Genomic DNA, 13665 nt, shown 5'->3' with positions numbered 1-13665 from the left:
CCTCTTTTTCTCTCTCTTCATTTCCCCGAGGTGGGTCCTTCGTAGCTTTCCACTTCAATATTCTCACATCAGAAAGTCCTCCCTAACCCTGGGCCAGTCTTGGGGGTTACTTCCCTAACTTTAGGCCAGTCCTGGGGCCTTCCCCTCCTGCCCTCACAGGGGCTGTCATCCTGAAGTTCCCAACCTGGTCCCAGTAAAAGGCCAGGCTCCTCCAGCAGGCAGATTGAGAGCCTTCCAGAGCCACCGCCAGGCCACAGGGCAGCTCTGGGTAAACGTGAGCTAAAGGAGACAGAGGCAGCTCCCGTGTCAGGGCGCATATCCTGAGGACTTCATCGTCCCTGGGCTCCCCGCTTGGCCAGAAACCCTGCATGCGCATGTGGAAGTTGGGGCTGCCAGGACCGATTTCTCTGTGAGACGCAGCCTTGGGGAGGGAAGACAGAAGGACTGCTGTGGACTAAGTGGGTTCTTCCCACTGCTGCAGAGGCAAAGCCCAGAGTGACCCTCGACAAAGAAAGGCTCATGGCCATGGATTTCCCAGAGGAGCTTGCTTAACATGCAGATTCCTGGTCCAGCGAAGCTGCTGAAGCGGGTTTGACCTGGGCCCTGAACAGAGCTCCCCAGGTGATGCTGACCCAGCCCACACTCTGAGAGCCCCCGGTTCCCCAGAGCAGCGACCTGGAACCTGTGCGGATTTGTATCCCAAGGATGAACACATTTTACTCCTCACCCTCAAAATAAGGGTATTAACGTGTAAGTTTTATACATGTAATCCTGAAATCCAGGATATTAAATAATAGGAAAACATTTTTTAAGGATAAAAATAAACACAGATAGAAATTGTAATTCTTCCCTCCTGCTCCCTCAATTCTGTGTTCTAATCCTCCATGCTCCCCACTTTGGAGGTCATGGCCAGAGGGACTGGGAAAGGAGATTTAGCCACTGAGAAGAAGCTAGAAACTCAGCCTCTGTGCTCTGGTGCCAAATTGAATCTCAGAGGCAGAATTTGGGGTGAAATAGAAAAGAACAGCTTTATTGCTTTGCCACGCGAAGAGGAACACAGCAGACTAGAATCCTGAAAAACTGTGTGTCCCACCCCAGGGGGATTTGGTGAGGAGTTTTATAGCGATGGTTCAAGGATGGAGTTGCTGATAAGGACTGAGGTGTGTGCAGGGCCTGTGTGCGTGTGCTGTGCTAAGTCACTTCAGTCGTGTCCGACTCTGTGCGACTCCATGGACTATAGCCTGCCAGGCTCCTCTGTCCGTGGGATTCTCCAGGCAAGAATACTGGAGTGGGTTGCCGTTCCCTTCTCTGGGGGATCTTCCCAACTCGGGGACCGAACCCGCACCTCTTATGGGTTCCTTTACCACTAGCGCCACCTGGAGCAGGGCCTGCACGCCTTTAATCTGGTCTCAGGTGGTCTCCTGATGAGCGTCTCTGGGTTATCAAACTGTGGTCTTCTCTGGGATGAAGGACGCTAACATCTTCCGTTTGTCGGGTGTTTTATTTCTGTAAAGAGCAAGGATTATGTGTACCCCTTGAGTGAACCAGGACGCTGCCCCAAGGCTGCAGTGTGGTTTCTTGGCCGCTTCTCCCTCGTCCCTGCCTCCCTCCCTTCCCTGATTAGGAACTGTTTGAAAGCTTTCATGGCTAGGTGCCCCACAGGGTCCTGCTTAGTTTCAAAGACAGGAATCATCTCCCCTTATGGGCCCTTCAGGCTTCCCTGGTGGCTCAGATGGTAAAGAATCTGCCTGCAATGCGAGAGACCTGGGTTCAGTCCCTGGGTTGGGAAGATCCCCTGGAGAAGGTTATAGCCGTCCACTCCAGTATTCTTGCCTGGAGACTCCCATGGACAGAGGAGCCTGGCAGGCTGCAGTCCACAGGGTCACAGAGGGTCAGACACGACTGAGCGACTTTCACTACGGGTCCTTCTCACCTCGTCCCCCTCTGCGTCCTCGGTTCCAGCTGGCAAGTGCTGATTCTCAGGAGGGAACCCAGAGCTTACAATCAGGTAAAACCTCAGGCTTCCTTTCCCTCCACCGTGAATTCCTCCTGATTCTGCGGCCTTTGGAAGGTGTGGGAGGCCGTGGTGGGGGCCTCCTGACCCGCCGGGGTGCTCCCTGACTGCACGTGCTGAAGACGGCACTCTGTGGTTCTGCCTTTGCTGTAAGTGTGCGGACTTTTCTCTCTATCGCTGGGCCTCAGCCACTGTGCCGTGCATCAAGCCTGTGCTGATTTAGTGGCGAGCTGTATTTTAGGTGACATACTTCCTCACCTGTAAAATGAGAGGCGTGGGCTGAGTGATTACTTGGGCTCCTTCCAGGCCCGAGGAGCACGGCTTCCATCAACCCTGGCTGTGCCATTCGTGAGTGGAAGAGTAAGTGGCAGCCTTGAAAAGGGCCAGGAGTAAGAGGGAGAGTCTGTTTAGTAAGGGGATGACCATCTTGTGGCCACTTCCATGTGAGAGTCAAGGGTCCCCAAAGCAAAGGGGACTTGGTCTGGGTGCTACAAGTGGGGTCAGTGGCCACCTGATTCAAGTTCTAGTCCAGAATTTGGAGAAAGTTTCTGTGACCAGTTATTTTTTAAATAAAGTATAGTAGCTGTAAAATATTGTATAAGTTACAGGTGTAAAATATAGTGAGTCACAATTTTTAAAGGTTTTACTCCATTTAGAGTTATTATAAAATAGTGGCTCTATTCCCCATGCTGTGCAATATATCCTTCTAAACCAATTCTTTTCCCTCACCTGTTTCCAAAAAGACAGGATCAGGTTAGATGATCACTGTGGATGCTATCATGGCTGTGGTATAAAATGGATTTTTCCAAAATGTGAGCCAGGAAAAAATATGTAATTATTTGGTGAGTCAGAGTAGGGTTTGGCAGAATAGAATGTTTTCTTGAAATTTTGTTGTGTGTGTGTGTGTGTGTACACACACGCAAGCATACTGCGTCACTGTGCCTGAGGGAGGAACGGAACAGGCCGAGCTGACTGCATCTTGCAAAAGAAGGAAACTCCATCTTGCACTCTCAGTGAGCTTTGGACTATGTGCCTGGTAGCCTTGGGGATAACATACCTATGGCCAAACTGGCCTCCTGGACTGACAAACACTAGATTCCATACCAAGATTTCGTGTCGCCAAAAAGAATGTAATAATCCCCTTTGTAGTCAATCACCTTCGTCATCTTGATGGCACCCATTGGTGTAGGCTACAATGTATAACCAGCTGACCCTTCTGATTATGATCATGGCTGTAACCAGCTTATATCTCCCTTTAACTCTTTCCAGGCTAGGTTTAAGGTATTTGGGGATGTGAGCTTGAGAGTACACTTAAGGTATATAAGTTTTTTACAAAAGTTGGTTGGGGTAGTTGGGTAAGAGGAGACTCTGCCTTGGGCCCGGCATTGTAAAAAACTGCACTCCACTATCTGCATTGTCCTTCTGAGTGAGTTTGTTTCCCAGAACACGTGGCTACCACATGCCAATCACTTCAATGAGAATAATTTGAGCAGGGCTTCATGGACTGTTAATGAAGGCAGAGAATAGGGAAATCAAAGATGCAGGACCAGGACTTGGCGGTTGCAGGGCTGTTACTACCCCTCAGACAAAAGGAATGTGGGAAGGGAGTGCTTTCCAGAACCCAACAAGGGGGTCCTGTAGAAAAGGCCACTCTGAGAGGAGCAATGGCCTTCCTTGGAGGGACGGCCAGGCTGCTGAGACCTGGCAGGAAGGAAGCCAGGAGAGAAAATACCCCAACTTCACCCTCCACCCTTCCATGTTCTACTGGGGCTGCCCACTGGCAGAGCGACCCAGAGGCCAGACGGCAAGAAAAAACCATGGCACAGTGCCTGCAGCTCCTGGGGTAGAGGGACCCCAAGGGATAAAGGGACAGTTTCCAGCACAGGGAAATGTCACATCTGTGTTTTCCCGAGGGTTGCAGTCAAGTACTCTTGACAGCCATTGTCCACTGGAGACCAAGGAGGCCTTGGAAATCTTCATGGGTTTGAAGTCAGCCAGAATTAGGCTTGAATCCTTGAATCCTGGCCCTGCCACCTGCAGGCTGGACAGACTACTCACCCTCCTACATAGTATGAGAGCTGGGACAATGATGTTCACTGCGCAGTTTGAAAATGCCAGTACCTGGTATGGTTAGCATTCATCCTGTGCTCTCTGTGTGGCAATAGGAATGAGTCTCTGAGGACGGGCAGCCCTTTCTAGGCACTGAGGGGAGTAGGGTTGGATGATGGTGGTGCTGGAGGAGGGCCTGTCTCTGTTTCTTTAAACATCACCCCTGTCTTCCACAGCCCTTCTTTCTTCTGCATCCTCACCACTCAGTCTTTGGTGGCTTCGTTTCTTCTGCAGGCAATTACTGATGGAGTGATTTATAAATTGCAAGATGTTTACTGCTCTTGGAGAAAGCACAGGCTAGTTGTCAACAGAATTTACTGAGAAATTAAGTGGTAAGAAGGATTAAAGCCCAAGGAAGGACTTTGGGAGGAGCTTTCCTGGGGAGCTGGAGGTCTGTGCATATTTTCACTGTAGTTTGCCGGTGCAGGCTGCTGGGGGAGGAAAGGAGCCTGCTATGCTCAGTCAAAGACTGTTGGGGAGCTTTGTCTTTACCTGCACCGCAATTTGGATTGAACCTAAGTTTCCCCCTTGTGTCTGCTCTGGGGACCCAGTCCCTTTGATTTTGTTGCAGAAAAAAAAAATTAAGTGTATTTCTCTTCTTAACAAACACTGAGATTTCTTTTTCATGGTAAATCAAACCAGACTGCTCAGCCTTGATTGACTCCATCTTTTTGGCGCCTCAGTTTCCTCAACTGGAAAATGGAAAAGGTAACTCCTGCTGTAGGGGATGGCTGTGAAGTGTAGAAATGAAGAACCTAAAGAGTCTGGAAATTGATATGGAAACTGATCAGACCTGGGTCAATCCTCCCACAGATAACAGTGCTGACCCTCCTGCCCAGGCAGCCACGGCTCTTCTTCTGTAAACTGGTCAGCCTGATTTGCCTGCATTCTCCCTTTGTGATTTAAAAGCTGTTGATGCTGCTAAAGGCTGCCTCTGGCTCTGCAGAAAGATAGTGATAATTGTACTTGGTGCCGCCTGGGGGAGGGTTGGAGGGAGGCTGCTCTGCTGAAGCCTTTAGCCCTTTGTGGTGTGTGCTCATTTGCATTAGAATCAGGGGCATCTATTACTCTCCAGCCACACACACACACAAGTTTGTGAAAGGCTGTGGATCAGGCTTGTCATTGGTGCTTTTGTAACTGATGCAGAGGATCAGAGGAGCAAGTCAGGAGCTCTTCCTCAAAAGGGATGACAATACAGGTGGCTCAGAGGAAGTCCTTCAAGGGCAGTACTAGCCAGTACTAAGAGCAGAGCTTCTGAACCAGAGGGCTTTAGGCTTTAGGCTGGGCTCTAAACCAAGCTTTACCACCTACCAGCTGGACGGCCTTGGGCAAGATACTTAGCCTCTCTGTGCCTTAGTTTCTTTAATTGAAAATGGGGATCGATGTGTGTTGTGATGAAGATTTCATGAGTCCGTACAGGTCAGGAGGCTAGAATAAGGCCCAGGACATATAAGCAACATAATACATGTCACCTGCCATCACCAGCTTCAGCTTCATCTGCATCATCTCCTCTTCCTCCATCATCATCATCTTCCTAAAATATAGTTGTATAGTGAGAGGAACCTTGGACTAGGGAAGGCAGAACTAGCATTCAATTATTATCATCATTTTTTCAAATGTATTATTCCAAATGGGATGTGTGATGAGTCAGAAACATCCTTAGACTTCATCAAAAGAGACAAAGTTCATGGGAGAATATGGGGGAGCAAGGGCAAGGTGAGTGTACAGAAGGCTCCCTGTGAGGTCCTGTGGGGTTTCTGGTGAGTGTGAATGAGTGAAAGTCACTCAGTCATGTCCAACTCTTGCGACCCCATGGAAGGTATCCCACCAGGCTCTCCTCTGTCCATGGGATTCTCCAGGAAAGAATACTGGAGTGGGTTGCGTTCCCTTCTCTAGGGGGTTTATGGAAGGGGTCATTATAGCAGCTCTCAGCTCCCTGAAAATATGATCAGTTGCAGAATTCACTGACAAAGACAAGTCAGTTGCAAAATGGATGACCCTCCCCCAACCCAAACAGAAGGTGGAATTAAAGAAGTCAGATGCAAAAGAGTACATGCTGTGAAATGCCACTAAATAATAAGTACAAAAACAGGCAAAACTAATCCATGCTGTTGTCAGTCAAGATAATTGTTATACTTGGAGGTGGGGCGATGAATAGAAAGATGGTAGGGCAGGGTCCCCGGGGGGTCCTGGTTATGGCCTATTTCTCAATCTGAGTGTGGATTTGTGAGAATTCTTCAAGCTGCATTTATGATATTTATGGGTTTGTGTATATGTGTTTCACTGACAATTTCAAATAAAAGTGGTTGCTTGGAGGAAGCATGGCATTTCAATACACTGTGTCTATAAGTGACTTTTTTTTTAGTTTTATTGAAGTGTAGTTGATTTACAGTGTGTTAATTTCTACTGTGAAGCAAGGTGACCCCATTATATATCTTTTTTTGTATTCTTTTCCATTGTGGTTTATCACAGGATATTGAGCATAGTTCCCTGTGCTGTACAGTACAGCCTTCTTGTTTATCCCTCCTATATTTAATAGTTTGCACTTGCTAATCCCCGAGTCCCAGCCCTTCCCTACCCCACCCCGTGCCCTGGCAACAACAAGTCCGCTTTCTCTGTTTGTAAGTCTGTCCCTGTTTTGTGGGTAAGTTCATTTGTGTTGTATTTTAGATCCCACATATAAGTGATATAAGGTATTTGTCTTTCTCTTTCTGATTTACTTCACTTATGAATTGTATGATAATCTCTAGTTACAGCCATGCTGCTGCAAATGGCATTATTTCATTCTTTTTGATCATGGCTGAGTAGTATTCCATCATGTGTGTGCACGTGTGTGTGTGTATGTCACACACACACGTGCACACACACCACATCTTCTTTATCTGTTCATCTGTCAATGGACAGTTAGGTTGTCTCCATGTCTTGGCTGTTGTGAATAGGGCTGCTATGAACACAGGGGTGCATGCATATTTTTGAATTGTAGTTTTATCTGGATATATGCCCAGGAGTGGGATGGCTGGATCATATGGTAGTTCTATTTTTAATTTTTTGAGGAAACTCCATACTCTTTTCCATACGTAGGGACTACACCAATTTACATTCCCACCAACAGAGCGACACTTATCATTAATGACAGAAAGAGAGCTAACTGTCACTGGGCGTGTGCTTTAATCACTGGTGCATATTTCCCTCACCACCATCGTGAGGTGGGTGCCACCCCACCTTTAGAGTGGGGCAGCTGAGGCTCACTAGGGTTGGGTAACTTTCCAGCACCCCAGATCCCTTCCTGGTAGAGCACACTGCTTAGTGAGTCCTCACACCTCCACCCTCACAGCTAGTAGTGAACACCCCGAGGATACAGCACAGAATCTGGTACACAACTGATGCTCCGTGAGTGAGGGAAGGAGGGAGGGAGCAAGCATGTCATTTTCGTCTCCCCTCTTATTCCGATTGCACTTATGCGTGGCTCCAAACTGCACTTAATTGCTTGCTGTTGCTAGGGCTAAAACGTTCTGTCACTTGGGCCTGCCTGCGCCTCCAAGCTGCACGATCTCGTTTGATGTGACTGAGGGGTAAAGAGAGATACTTCTGTCCCTCACTGGAGAACAGACTGGGTGGAAGAGGGAGGAGGGGCAGATGTGAGCTAGGGTCGGGGAGGGCTGGAGAATGATGCCGGCACCTGGCTGCCTCCCACCTGCCCCATCCCTTAGGTTCTTTTTTTTTTTGAGGATGATTGATTTACAGTGCTGTGTTGGTTTCTGCTGTAGAACATGAATCGGCTATATGTATAGATACCACCCCTCCCTCTTGAACCTCCCTCCCACACAAAACCCAGTCCCACCCTGCAAGGTCATCACAGACCACCCACCGAGCTAAGCTCCTGGTGCTACACAACAGCTCCCCGCTAGCTAGCTATTTTGCGCACCCAATCCAAACCCTTGGAGCAGGAAATGGCAACCCACTCCAGTATTCTTGCCTGGAAATTCTCATGGGCAGAGGAACCTGATGGACTCCAGTCCATGAGTTCGCAGAGTCGGACACGACTCATCAAATGAGTATGCATTCACAGCCCAAACCCTTAAGTCCTTAACCCAGCACCTGGAGGGAAAATGAGTGAATGGATCCCAAATGGAAGCATCTCCTCCCCCACCCCAGGGTCTCACTTCTGTCCCTGTCCTGTGCAGGAGCCCTTTCCCATCCTAATGAATTCAGGTCAACACTTAGCCCAAGTTGTGGGCGATTTCCCACAAAGCCTGCAGGTGTACTCTCCCTGCTGAAAGCCTGTTTCTCCGGGGTAGACTTTAGTGGACACCAGAAAGCTTCTGGGGAGTCCTGGGGAGACGGCACTCTCCTCTGATCCCCTCGAGTTCTTTCCATCTCCCTCTGGGATTGCTGGGGCCCTGGCTGTCCTGCCCTTTGGGAGGATCCTGTCTTTCCGCCACTGCTTGTGTTACACTGAGTCAACATTCAATGAATAATAAATTATAATAATAATAACTTGAGGAAATTTATGCCCTAGCTTCAACTAGGTCCAATGCATAAAGGGAAAACTCACTGTAAATTATACCCTGGGACTTGCAAGTGAATAATGCAGGCGCCTTTCCCCAGAGACCTCCAAATCAACTCATTTAAATCAATAAATCCCACTCTCCTCTGTGCCCGAATAACAGGCTTATTTATGTGTCTTGAAATTGGCCAAAATATCTGAGCAAGGGAACAGAGCAATTAGATTCCTTCTGTATACAGAGAGCTCTTTGAGATGCAGTCTGAGCTTGCTAACTCTTATTTTGGCTGAACGTAGGAAGAGAGAGGGGATAGAAAGCCACACTAACATTGAATTCAGCCCGACCAGTGGATTATTTCTAAATGTACAAGCTGCCAAGTAACCAAATTGACTGAATTTTTCACTTTCCAGTCAATTCTTCTGTCTTTTCTAGCCTAAAAACCCTGATTTAGACCAGTCTTTCTTGACAGAGTCCTTGCAGAACTAAGACTAGAAACTAGTTTGTTCTGACAGGTCCCCTACTGACACTCCTGGAACTGTGGACTGAAATTTATAATATTTAAGGAAATGGGGGGCTCTGGCACTGACCCGTGGGAGGGGGTGTGGCATCCCCGCTACCCCAGATGGTTAACTCTTTCATTTCTATATCTCAGGGCAGTAGGTGCTGGGAATCCTGAAGGAGAGGCAGGGTTGGGGCGCTGGAGGGCTCAACACAGCCTGGGGATGAAAGCATTTTAATATTTCAGTAGTGCCAAGGACTGACCATCTAGCCTGCTTCTACATACTGTGAACAGCTGGGGAGGGGGTGGGTTCTAAGCTGCCTTTGTGAGTCATTTGTTCCTGTTCTTTCCCTCTCACCTAATTCTTCTTGTTCAGTCACGTAGTCGTGTCCGACTCTTTGTGATCCTATGGACTGTAACCCCCCAGGCTCCTCTGTCCATGGGATTTTCCAGGCAAGAATACAGGAGTGGGTTGCCATTCTCTTCTCCAGGGCATCTTCCCAACCCAGAGATCGAACCCGAGTCTCCTGCATTGGCAGATGGCTTCTTTACCACTAGTGCCACCTGGGAAGCCCAGTTCTTCTTAGACTGTCCCTGGTCTGTTTGTCGTCTCCACTCCAGCTCACACAGCACTGCTGCTGCTGCTGCTAAGTCGCTTCAGTCGTGTCCAACTCTGTGCGACCCCATAGATGGCAGCCCACCAGGCTCCTCCGTCCATGGGATTCTCCAGGCAAGAACACTGGAGTGGGTTGCCATCTCCTGCTCCAATGCATGAAAGTGAAAAATGAAAGTGAAGTCGCTCAGTCGTGTCCGACTCTTCGCGACCCCCATGGACTGCAGCCTACCAGGCTCCTCCGTCCATGGGATTTTCCAGGCAAGAGTACTGGAGTGGGGTGCCATGTAGTGCAATTATGATGCTAACCATTCAGAGTTAGGTCAGACTCCCTAAATTGAGGGCACCGTCATCCAACAAGGTTGCCCTCGTTTCAGACACTAGCCCCAGTCTGAAGGGTTCTCAGAGCCTCCTGTACGTCTCACCAACTGGCTACAAACCCAAGGCTACCATGACCTCATCGAGTTGAATAATTCACTGGAGTGACTCAGAACTAAGGAAAGTGCCTTACTTATGTAATAACTACAGTTGTATTATAAAGGCTACACATCAGGACCAGCTCCCCCCGACCCAAGCCACGGAGGAGGTCCGGGAGGGCCCCAAACGTGAAGCTTCTGTGTCCTCAAGATGCATCGCTCTTGCAGCTCATGTTGAATGTTGCCAATCTGAGGAGTTCACTGAGCCATGGTGTCCAGGGTTTTCACTGGGATTCCATCATGTGCACATGATTGAAACAGTGGCCACGTGATTGAACTCAATCTCTAGTCCACTGTCCCTCCCAGGAGCTCTGGCTGATATGTGGCTCCAAGCCCCAACCATCTAATTAAATATTTCATCTTTCTGGAGTGGCCAGCCAGCATCCTGAGTCATTTTGTGAACATAAACTCGGGTGTTGTCTAAGGGCCCACCATGAATAGCATGGGAAATCCCAACATGTTGAGGTTCCCTCCCAGGACCCAGGAACAGATTCTTTTATTATATAACATATGGTTTAAATGAACGTGCTTTAGCTGAGGCCTGGCTGCTGGGTCAAGTAGGTATATGCTAGAAGGGTATTATGACTTTGTGTGTGTGTGAGCATATATGAATGTGAGTGAGCGGCACACGGAGGTGTCTGAGACAGTATTACATGGAGTAAGGGCTGGCTGATGAAGCAGAGAGAGCCTTGAGTTGGAAGTCGAACACTAGTCTTGGACTGGATGGAATGTTATCCTCAAGGAGGGGCAAGGACAGTAGTTGTTCTGCCTCCAGAATCAGCTGTGTGCTCTTAGGGTTTTGCCTACAGGCTGGAGGAGAGTAGGTCCGAGAGAGACCAGAGGATGGAAAGAACTGGGGCGTAGGTGGAGACATCTCATAGGAAATGGAATGTCAGAGCTGGGAAAGGCCTCTGTCTGTGGTCTTGCACGTGGCTGTGTGTGAGCATGTGAACGTGTATTTGTGCCTACGTACACACCAGGGCTTCCTTGGTGGCTCAGACGGTAAAGAGTCTGCCTGCAGCACAGGAGACTGGGATTTGATCGCTGGGTAGGGAAGAACCCCTGGAGAAGAAAATGGCAACCCTCTCCAGCATTCTTGCCTGGAAAACCCCACGGACGGAGGAGCCTGGCAGGCTACAGTCCATGGGGTCACAAAGAGTCAGGCATGACTGAACGACTTCACTTCCTTTCTTTTCTTTCTTACACATGCATGAGTGTGTGTGAAGGTAAATGGGAAAGACAAGCTCAGTTGACGTGCTCTTCAGCTCTGGGGTGCCATCCACGAGGATGCAGACTGAACCCGTGGCTGATGAATGGCCCACCTCTCACCATCACTCTCAGCGAACGGAAACACTTTGAGATTTTTTGCTCTCTGTGCTCATTACCTTGTTTTCTGTCAGATTCCCAGGAAGGGGATATGCTTCTGTCAGTGGATCATGCTGTGCTAGAAGCTGCAACCACAGCGTGGTCAGTCTGAGCTCCTCCTGCCAGTGGACCAGCAAGCAGAGACTCTGTAAGTAGGAGTAACTGGCCCTGACCCTCATGAGGAGCTGGGGTTGCTGGTACATGTCATGAGCAGGGAGGAACCTGTCTAGAACTCAAGAATCTGCTGAGCTGTCTCCTGGGTTTCCATGCCTGGTCATGGTAAAATACAACTGCAGTCATAGCAGCCTGACAAGAGCAGGGCAGCTGAGAGCACAGAGCCCTTGAGATGAGGCACAGTGGTATCTCACAGGAGAGCAGCTCAGACCAGCAGGCCAAGGCGGAGGGATCCCAACATGTGTGCTGGAGGAGGGAGATGATGGATGTTAGCTTTGGTCTCAGGACTAGTTGCAATCACAGAAACTATAGCAAGTTTCACTTACCTTCCTGTATTCAGTTTTGACAGAGATTGTAGGCAGCCACCACTGTGAAGAAAACCCGACGATGGGTTGGACAGGGAGGAAGGCCCAGGAAGGTCTGAGTGGTTCAAGGGGTGGATTGTTCTAGACATGCGTGGGTGCTCAGTTGTGTCTGACTCTTTGCGACTCCATGGACTGTAGCCCGCCAGGCTCCTCTGTCCATGGGATTCTCCAGGCAAGAATACTGGAGTGGGTTGCCATGCCCTCCTCCAGGGGATCTTCATGACCCAGGGATCCAACCCATATCTCCTGGCATTGGCAGGTGGGTTCTTTACCACTGCATCACCTGGGAAACCCCTAGATTGCTCCAGACACCTCTTCTCTATGACTTCACGCCCTCTTGTCCCCACCGCTCACTCCTGCCTCTGCTATGGTGAGTGGTCCACTGCAGGCTACAGCCAGCCTCATGCAACACAATGGGGGTGACCCCAGGGGTCTTTGTGTCAACAAGCCCTCCAGAGGATTCTAAGGTATATCAGGGTTAAGCGTCACTGCCCCAGGACACAGGAAGTACTCAGCAAGTGTTTGCTGAGGGAAGGGATGACTCTGGTGAGCAGACCCACTTCATCCAGTCTACAGAAACAGGTTCTCCCCGGGCTCTTTCTCAAACAGGATCCATCTGTGTATTAGGAATTTTGTCACTTTGAGGCAAAGAGGGGTTTCTGTTCCAGCCTGTGAGCCCTGACTTGAGAGCCTGAGGGTCATCATAATGAACCCGACACAGGCTGCCTGGATGAAGTAAGAGGTACCTCGGTGCTTGCTTATCTCAGTATGTATAAGGTGTTAGGGAGGCAGAACTGCCATTTCCTCATGATATCTGAGCTGTTTTCCCCTTCTTGAACAGGGAAACTCAATCAGCAATATTATGGTAGGTTATTTCAAAGGCTCAAAAAGGGATGGAGCAGAAGAGAGACCTCTGGGAAACCAAACATTCTTGACCTGCAGCAGGAGAGATTAAGGTTAGATCTCAGGAGGGACTTTCTGAAAGCCAAGGAAACCTCTAGGTACCTAAGGAAATTACAAACTCTTCTCTCATAAATGCTTGGGGTTGATCCTACATGTGGACAGAGGAACTGACCACAAAGCTTTCAGGACTTAGAGGGCTGATTGAGAGGTGACTGCCTTTCAGTGACGAATCAGAGAAGCAGGGATTGTCCCTCATTTGTCAGCCAGGTTGATCTGAACTAATTTTTCCTGGTTTCTCTATACCAGGGTTTCTTAACCTTGACACTATTGACAGATTGGGCTGAATAATTCCTTGTTGAGGGGCACCCCTAGCCTCTATCTTCTAGATGCCAATAGCATCCTCCTCCACAATTATGACAATGAAAATTGCCTCCAGAGATCGCCAGATGTCCCTGGGGATGGGGGACCCAGGCTTTCCCTGTGCTGTGAGGCTCAGAAGACCCATAAGGACCTTCTCAGCACCTGTGCCCTGTCGCGTGGAGCACACAGCACCCCACGGCGTTTAGGCAGCAGAATTATGGTAGAACCTGACTTCAAGGGATGGAGTACATGACTAGCTCATCACATTCACTGTTGGCCACC

General features: G+C 49.1%; 1 long non-coding RNA gene across 6 annotated transcripts in view; it reads left to right on the top strand.

Moving 5' to 3' along the window:
• The window catches only part of LOC147346752 (uncharacterized), a 35460-nt gene that overhangs the window by 13675 nt on the left and 8120 nt on the right, over nucleotides 1-13665 (top strand). For 5 of the 6 annotated variants that reach the window (XR_015152705.1, XR_015152701.1, XR_015152704.1 and 2 more), the window contains one exon: nucleotides 11617-11729. This is a non-coding gene — a long non-coding RNA (uncharacterized LOC147346752). Of the gene's footprint in view, nucleotides 1-481; nucleotides 844-11616; nucleotides 11730-13665 lie in introns of those variants that run through there. The other variant, XR_015152703.1, reaches the window with a different exon arrangement.

This window comes from Bos grunniens, chromosome 23, assembly GCF_055505025.1.
Source record: "Bos grunniens cultivar Pamir isolate PY7600 chromosome 23, Bosgru_T2T1.0, whole genome shotgun sequence".
NCBI lineage: Eukaryota > Metazoa > Chordata > Mammalia > Artiodactyla > Bovidae > Bos > Bos grunniens.
This window is presented reverse-complemented; position numbering and strand designations above follow the sequence as displayed.